This window comes from Mus caroli, chromosome 11, assembly GCF_900094665.2.
Source record: "Mus caroli chromosome 11, CAROLI_EIJ_v1.1, whole genome shotgun sequence".
In the NCBI taxonomy this organism is placed as follows: domain Eukaryota; kingdom Metazoa; phylum Chordata; class Mammalia; order Rodentia; family Muridae; genus Mus; species Mus caroli.
Genome location: NC_034580.1, coordinates 72,449,558 through 72,458,691, shown reverse-complemented (window position 1 = coordinate 72,458,691; position 9,134 = coordinate 72,449,558).

Genomic DNA, 9,134 nt, shown 5'->3' with positions numbered 1-9,134 from the left:
TTCCACATTAAATGGGAATTGTGCCTATTTAGATTGCCCCTCCAGTTAAATACACATATAATCCAAGCCAGAGATAAGATGGAAGAACATTTTTTTTTTCAAGTTCACTTGGCCAGTAACTTACCTAACAAACTGTTTTACCACATTATCTTGACACTTGATAGAAGAGCCTATTAGGAGTCACAGTGGTTTCGTAGAGTAAAACCCAAGTGAGGAGGGATGTGTGGGGTTTCCATTAGGAAATAATTTCGTTCTTGGTTTACTCTTTAAGATCCTTCTCTGCTAGTTTAGAGTAGGTTAATTTTTTAAAATTTTTTTTTAGGGAAATTTTTACAAAAATAATGGTCTGATGTAAATACCATTTTAAAGTACAGTGCACCTAACTCCCTAGGCTGTTCCAACCTGACTATTTGTAAATGCTTTAGAGTTTTTAAATTAACACTGCTGTTGCTAAATACTATTTATGTAAGTCTGAGAAGGTTTTTAACCCATATAAAACATTTAAATAATGCAGGTTATTATGAGCAAGTTAGCTTTGAGAACCCCTCCTTTTAGTATATGAAAAAGCCTAATGCGCATTCATGAGGTTGGAGAGACTATGAGAAATATGTATAGTGTATATTTTAAACAGCTTTGCTTGTATTGTGAAGATTTAAGAACAAACTTGAGATTTTTAAAGTTAACTATTAACACAGTTTTAACATAAGTTATCCCACTGGGTTTAAAAGCATCTTGAATGTATAACCCTTCTGTAACCCAGGCTGGTCTTTGCTTTTACTGAACATCCAAACGTTATTTATATTTTAATTTTATGTACTCATTTCTTTTTGTTTTCCTCAAACAGCATGTTGTTGTTGGGGTATTTTATTTTGTTTTTGTTTGTTTTGGGTTGTTTTTTTTTTTTTGCACATGTAGAAATTTTTTAAAGAAGGAAATTAATACATGATTTTTCTCTAGATTTTCTTCACTTCAGTCTTTCTACTAACCTCTTAAAAACCATGGCATTCCATTTGCTTTATTTGTGCAAATGCCAGGGTTGGTTTTTATTTTTATTTTTGCTATTTACCTAAAAAGAAAAAGAGACAATGCTTCAGTCAACTGCTTTTTTATTTAAAATTTAAAGAAAAAAAAAAGAAAAAAAAAAAGCTGTAACCTTATCATTTCTGAGTAGACCATTGAGAGAAATGCACACCTGTCAGCCCAGGACCAGCTTTGGTGGCTAAAGGGAATATTTTAACTACACAAGGTAATGTTCTGTACAAAACGTGGTATATGTTACCCACAGTCCATTTCAGTTATTCCCACAAGTCAGGTCCAGGTAAATGAGGGTTATCAGCTAACTGATATGTTATCATTGAGGTTCCTCAATGAATTTGTACATTTCTAGTTCCCTTTGGTGAAGGGAAAAATGATTTTGCAAGACCTAGATTTTGGCTTGGTTTCTTGCCTCCTTTTTTGGCAGCCTTCATCTTTTCCTAAAGCCCTTGAGCCTGTAGGGTTTTCATAGTGGACAAAGGACTTAAATGGTCTTTTAAAACTGGGATAGTTTTTGGGGAAAGGGCAAGAGATTATCATATGAACATGTAGTATCCCAATACTCTCAACAGTGGATAATTTTGAGTAAACCCGGTCCTTTCGGTGTTTAGAGTAAACAGGCCCACAGTGGAGGCTTACCAAAGGTTGCGATGAGGAAGAGGCCTCTCCCTCGCTGTCAGCACCAGCTGGTAAAGGTGACTGTGCAGATGTGCATTTTCCTTTTGGTAGAAATGGTCCACAGCACTAACTGGTAAGGCTTATTGTACAGTATATTGTCAGTATTCTGGTTCAGCATACCTTATAGTTCGTATATAACCTGTATTAATTGTATAGATTGTGCATTTAAAGCTGTTACCAAGTTGTCAGAACCCTAAGAATGAAAACAGGTCATATGTAATATTTTGTTTGTAAGTATCCTTTGTATCATAGCAAAGGAAATGTTTAAAAGATCAACTGTAATAAAAGTAATTTTAGTACATAGTGTCTGCTCACTTTATTTTTTAGATTTTATTTGTTTGTTTATTAATACTTTGCCTGCATGTGTATTCGTGCACTATATGCATCCCTGATGCCTGAAGAATTCAGAAGAGGGTGTCAGATCCTCTGGAACAGGAGGAGTTACAGACTGTTGGTGAACCACAATGTATGTGCTGGGACTTGAACCTGAGTCCACTGAAAGAACAAAGTGCTGTTTTCTATGTTGCCTTGGCTGGCCTTAAACTCCTAGAGCTCCACCTGCCTCTGCCTCCCAGGTACTGGGATTAAAGGCAAGTGCCACCGTGCTAAGCAGAACAAGTGCTATTAACTATTGACCCCATTTTTCAGGCCCCTGCTTAGCTTTTTCTTTTTTAGATTTATTTATTTTATGTATGTGAGTACACTGTAGCTGTACAGATGGTTGTGAGCCATCATGTGGTTGCTAGGAATTGAACTCGGGACCTCTGCTCCCTCCAGCCCAGCTCGCTCTGAAGATTTCTTTATTATATGTAAGTACACTGTAGCTGGCTTCAGACACGCCAGAAGAGGGCCTCAGATCTCATTGTAGATGGTTGTGAGCCACCATGTGGTTGCTGGGATTTGAACTCGGGACCTTCATAAGAGCAGTCAGTGCTCTTAACTGCTGAGCCATCTCTCCAGCTCCCTGCTCAGCTTTTTCATGGTCAGTGGTGGCACATGCCTTTAATCCTGCATTCAGAAGGTAGAGGCAGGTGAATCTCTGAGTTTGAGGCCAGCCTGGTCTACAGACTGAATTCCAAGGCAGCCAGAGCTACACTATCTTTAAAAAAAAAAAAGCAATATTTCAGCTCACAGAAATACTGAAATATAATTTCTGATTTTTAAGTACTGTACTGTATGTGTATGCTACCACTCCCCCGTTCAGTATGGAGGATTTAACAGGTGATAGTGGTACTAGTAGGGATTGACCCTAGTGTCTTTTAACGTGCTAATCAAGTGCTCTGCCACTAAGATTCATCCCTACTTTAACTTGTTTTTAAGCATTGGCATCATACTTTGTGTGTTGTGGATACATGCCACAGTCAGAGGACAGCTTTCAGGAGTAAGTTCTATCATTTGGGTCTCAGGGATCAAACTCCCGGTTGCAGGTTCAGCAAGCACTTTACTGGCTGATCCAACTTACCAGCTCTCTTGCTTTGTTATTGTTTTGAGATGGACTCACTGTATAGACCAGACTGGCCTGTAACTCTAAGCTGCCTCTGCCTCCGATCAGATCAGTGTGTGCCACCACACTTGGCCTCTTTTGCTTGTGTATTTTAGCTTGCCTGTCATATTAACTAGAGAACAGCTAGGAACGTGGCATAGCACTTCTACTACCTGAAAGTTGCTGTAAGCCGTTTGACCTTAACATGTGTCTCTGTCAAATTATGTGGTGGAACCAGAATTAGAGCCCAGTGTTCAGGATTTCTTCCTAAATGTAGAAGAAACAAACTGTTTTTGCTTTTCTTCCACTGTTGAGTTTACAGCAGGAGAGATTTCCTTTCCCATCCTTCCGCTACCCCTTCTTCCTAACAGAGATTGCAAAGATGTCATCTAGCTCCATAGCGTCTCTGCTATGCCTGCCTCTCAGTGATGCTCCAGGGCAGCAGGCTTCTGTGTATGTACTGGTGAGTAATGATGGTACTTTAGTTTCTACTATTTTTTTTTTCCTCCAGATACTTGTTTTTAGCGACTAGAGGGAGTGAAGGCTGCTGAAGATGCGGACAGCTGTATGTGTAGGCTACGTCTGTCTGGGGAGGCCATTTATTTATTTTTTTAGATAAATGTATGTCTCCCCTTTGGAGTTGTACACTCCCAACAGCTCCAAAGAGAAATTTATGCTAGGGTTTTTTGGGGGAGGGAGGGTTTTTTGGTTGGTTGGTTGGTTGTTTGTTTTTTTGTTTTGTTTTGTTTTGGTTGGTTGGTTGGTTGGTTGGTCCCCTGGAACTAGAGATACAGATGGTTATGAGTGCTAAAAATCAAATCCAGATCCTGTGGAAGAACAACTAGTACCCTTAAACTCTAAGCCAACCCATAATTTCTGCATTTGATACCATCTTTTACAAAGTCTAAGATAGGCATACTCCATTACTGTTTCAGATGGGAACTTGTCAAGGAAAAGCAATTTATTTACAGTGTAACTAGAGTTGGCTGGCTGGGATTATAATAGTGGGAAGAGTGTTGGTATGACAATCCTGACACCAGCACTAGGGAAGAGGCAATAGAAGAGTTAGAAGTTCAAACCTCACCACTAGACTGGGCTATATGAGACCCTGTCTAGAAAAAAGAAAAAGGACACCTGAGATCCTCCGGCCACCAGTCACAAGCATGCACAATCACATGCACACATAGAGAAGCACACTGGTTTGGGTTTAGATCTTAGCCCCATCAGTAATTGTGAGATCTAAAAAGTTACATCTTGCCGAACATGGTGGCACATACCTTTAATCCCAGCAATCAGGAGGCAGAGGCAGACAGACCTCTGAGTATGAGGTCAGCCTGGTCTACAAAGCAATTTCCAGGACAGCCAGGACAGTTACACCGAGAAACCCTGTCTTGAAAAACAAGAACAAGTCACATCTCTGAGGGCTCTCAGGGCATAGCTCAGTGGGTAAAGTAGGGCTCAGTACCCACATGAAAGCTAGGTGCAGTGCATCTATAACCCAGCAGTTGGTGAGGGCGTAAGGAAGGCAGGAGGAGGCAGACAGCCTAGCCAATCAGTGAACTTCAGGTTCAATGAATGACCACATCTCAAAGGTAAGGCAAATGTGAAGACACTCAATGGAGACCTCTGGCTTCCTAGTGGACACACTGGGGCATCTACACACACGAGCATACATCATTCATAATAATAAAATTTACATCTCAGACCTTCAGTCTATTAGAAATACAGTTTAGCTAAAAAGCATTGTGAAGCATCCTAACTGTAAGGTGTTTTCAGTCTGTCTGGTTTGAAAGCAGGAACAGCTTTGTTTAGAGGTCTTTGGGTTTGTTGTTTTTATCATTTACTTATTTATTATGTATACAGTGTTCTGCCTGCATGACAGAAGAGGGTGCCAGATTCCATTATAGATGGTTATGAGCCACCATGTGATTGCTGGGACTTGAAGTCAGGACCTAGGACCTCTGTGCTCTCAGCCTGAGTCATCTCTCCAGCCCAGAGGTGTTTGGTTTCTGGCTGAGGAATTCTTGTTGGAGAATGGCCTCCACATGCTTTGCTTAATCTAACAGACCTTACACACGAAAGTTCATGCATGATTTCAGCCTTTTCTTGAAACTAATAATTAGCAATAGGCAACTAATAAAATACCTATTATGGTCGCTGAATGAATTTTTGAGGAAGTGGGCAGTTGAAACGGTTTTGCTATGTAGTAGAGTAGCCTTAAACATTAAATGCTTCCTGTCTCAGCAACCTGAGATTACAGATACATACCACTACACCTGACTTATTCCAGGATCATTTGAGTCACACATGGATCAGCTAGAACCTCTATGTTCAAGTGATTATGTAAGTCTTACAACACACACACTCATTACACACTGGAACCTGTCTTAAGATACCATTGATGATCAGAGAAGTTCAAGCCTGCTGAGAAATTACTAGCCCAGACAGGAGGCCTGGTGGTTGATTAAACAGCTGCTTCTGGTTAGTGTTAGAGGACAGGAAGAGAGAATGGCCAGTGGGTGGAGGAGGCTCTGTGGACGGCAGGTAAGCTGTCAGTACACAGAGTACTTAAGAGGACGAGCAGGACAAATTTGTTTCTAAAGACTGAAGAACAAACAACATGGCTGAGTATAAATGGTGCACACCCTTGATCCCCGCACCTAGGAGGCAGAGGCAGCTTCTTCAAGTCCAGCCTGGTCTACATAGTGAGAGCCTGTGTTGCAAGAAACTGCAATTTACTCAGAGGCAAAGGATTAGAAGGGAATTAAAAAAAAATTACCAGAGCAGGTATCACCTTATTACAGAAAAAGACAAGACATGTGTGAGTATATGCCTGGTGGCACAGGCCTGTAAGCCCAGAATGTAGGGAAGTGGAAACAGGATGATCAGTTCAAAGTCATCGTCTGCTAAATAGGAAGCTTCAGGCTAGCCCAGGTTACATCAAACTTCTCCAAAAAAAAAAAAAAAAGATAAGAGACCATCATTGGCAGGAGAGGTGGCATGGTGATCAAAGCATGAACTAGTCTCACAGAGGTCCCGGGTTCTGTTCCCAGCACCTGACCCAGGGGATCCAATGCCTCTCATTTCCTCAAAGCATCTGCACATAGACAATTAAGAATAATAAAAATAGGTTTTTTAAAAAATATTTATTTTATGTATATTATCACTGTCCTCAGACACACCAAACGAGGGCATCAGATCCTATTACAGATGGTTGTGAGTCACCAAATGGTTCCTGGGAATTTAACTCAGGACCTCTGGAAGAGCAGTCAGTGCTCTTAACCACTGAGCCATCTCTCCAGCCTTCATATAAATAAATCTTAAAATGATACCTTCAATTGGATCTAGGTTACTCTCATGTCTTAGTTGTCATGTCATACAGCCAAAGAGCAGTCTAGCTTGAATATCTTCAATGAAAACATGGGACTTGCTAGTTTGGAGGCATTCATTCTGTTTTGGGCACACAGTCTCCTTGGGTCTACCTTGTCAAACCTTCCTCAAAGCAAACCACGATAACTCATAAAATGTTCTGACTTCATCCTCTGGGGCCTTGACTACAGCCTTGCAACATCTTGTAAAAGTTGTAACCACGTGTCCTCACAGATCTACTTGTTCACACCTTTGTGATTGTGACTAACAAAGGCTCTGTGCTTCAGGTGGAAGATGAGCCTAGAGGAATGTGTGATGCAGGTGGCTTTGAGGTCACACATGAAGCCAACACAGCACTCCCTGTCTTAAGATCTCTATTTAAACAGCCTTAGAAAGGATGTATTTACACAAATGTCTTCTCAAGAGAGAATTTTGGTGTTCTCTTTCTCATACTGTTGTCTCCAGCCACTTCTCTAGAAACATTTAAGTGCTAAGTCTTTATGTTCTCATAAAGCTGTACATACAGCTTAGTACAGTGTGTATGCATGTGTGTGTCTCTGTACACATGTGTGTAGGTATGTGTTTGCACATGTGTTTGTGCATTTGTGTATGTGCACATGTGTATTTGGTATATTTGTGTGCATGTATATATACATATGTGTACAGACATGTACATATGTGTATAGGTATGTGTATATGCAGTTGAGTGTGCTCACATGTACTCATATGTGCAGTTGTGTGTGCAGTTGTGTGTGCATTTGTATACTTGTATGTGCATGCAGGTGTGTGTGGTGTATGTGGGTGTGAATATGTGTGTACATGTATGTAAACATGTGTTCAGTGTATGTATGTGCATGCATATGTGTAGATATGTATGTTGCTTGTGTGCATTTACACATGTGTGCAGGTGTGTGCGTGTCTGCATATGGGTATGCATGTATGTATAAGCATATGTGTACAAGTGTATGTGTGCACATATTTGTGCTTGTACACATCATGTGAAGATGTTTATGCACATGTGCAGGTATGGGTGTGTACATGTATATATGAACATATGTATGCAGGTGTATGTGTGTACATGTACACATGTGCAGGTCTGTGTGTGTATATGTGCGGGTGTAGGTATGTATATTGTGCACTTGTGTGTGCATGTGTGTGTGCAAATGTTTGCAGATGTACATGGAATCAATGTGATGAATATCAAGTGTCTTCCCCAGTTGTTCTCCATCTTATTTTTTAAATAATTTATTTATTTTTATTTTATGAGCATTGATTGGTGTTTTACCTGCATGTATGTCCCTGTGGGGGTGTTGGATCCCCTGAAACTGGAGCTACAGACAGTTGTGAGCTGCTGTGTGGATGCTGGGGATTGAATACTGGTCATCTGGAAGAGTAGCCAATACTTTTAACTGCTGAGCCACGTCTCCAGCCCCATCTCATTGACCTAGGGTCTTTCACTGAACCTGGCATTGCTGATCAACTAGTCAAACTGGTTATCAGGCTCTAGGACTCCACCTTCACACCAGGCCCTCAGGATCTGAGCTTACATAAGGATGGCATCTTCTGTGCCCTTCTTTTTAGCTGGGTGCTGGCAATCCAAACTCACTCAGATCTTTGTGCTTGTTGGACTCAGAGCCCACTGAGCCAGCTCCCTAACATATTCTCACTATCAACAGTAAGTACTTAGCAGAAATCCAAAAGGCTTTCAGAGGCAAGCAATTGTCTGCTTCCTGGACTCTGATTCCCAGGGAGACACAGAGGACTTTGTCTCCATTTCTTTCTCACATTATTTACTTATTTGGGGATTTTTTGAGACAAGATAGCCCTGGCTTGTTATATAGCTGAGGCTGACTTTGAGCTTCTGATCTTCCTGTCTCTAACTTCCAAGTGTTGGGATTACAGGCAAAGCACAGCGCTCTGCTCAGTCCCAACTCTCCTGAAGATGTCTTTGCTTTCCCATGCTCATCTTCCTGTGCCCTTTGGAGGGGCTTGTGAGGAATGAAGAGACCAACAGGTTGGTGGGAAGGAAGGAGGACCAGGAGGATCAGGGTGACAGGATACCATGCAGAGTCATGGCGTTTCTTGGGATTTGTTTCATTGTTTCATTGTTGTTTTTTTGCAAAGCTTGTTCAAAGAACCGAGCTTTCTCAGGGGAGTGAGGGTGCCTGGGTCTCCTCCTAGGTCTCACACAATTAACTGTTTCCCCAAAGCGACCCAATCTGGATGAAGGGCAGGGTCACCCCAACCCTTCCAGCTTCAACAGAAACCACACTTTCTGGCAAAGATGACACTTTACCCTACTGTGTGTGTGTGTGTGTGTGTGTGATTTGCTTTTTTTTTATTTTGTTTTGAGGTAAGGTCTCACTCAAGTTGCACTTGCTGACCTCAAGCTCAGTATGTAGCAGATGATGACCTTGAACGTCTTTTTTTTCCATTAAATATTTTCTTTATTTACATTTCAAATGCTATCCCAAAAGTTCCCTGTACCCTCCCCCGGCCCTGCTCCCCTACCCACCCACTCCCACTTCTTGGCCCTGGCGTTCCCCTGTACTGGGGCATATAAAGTTTG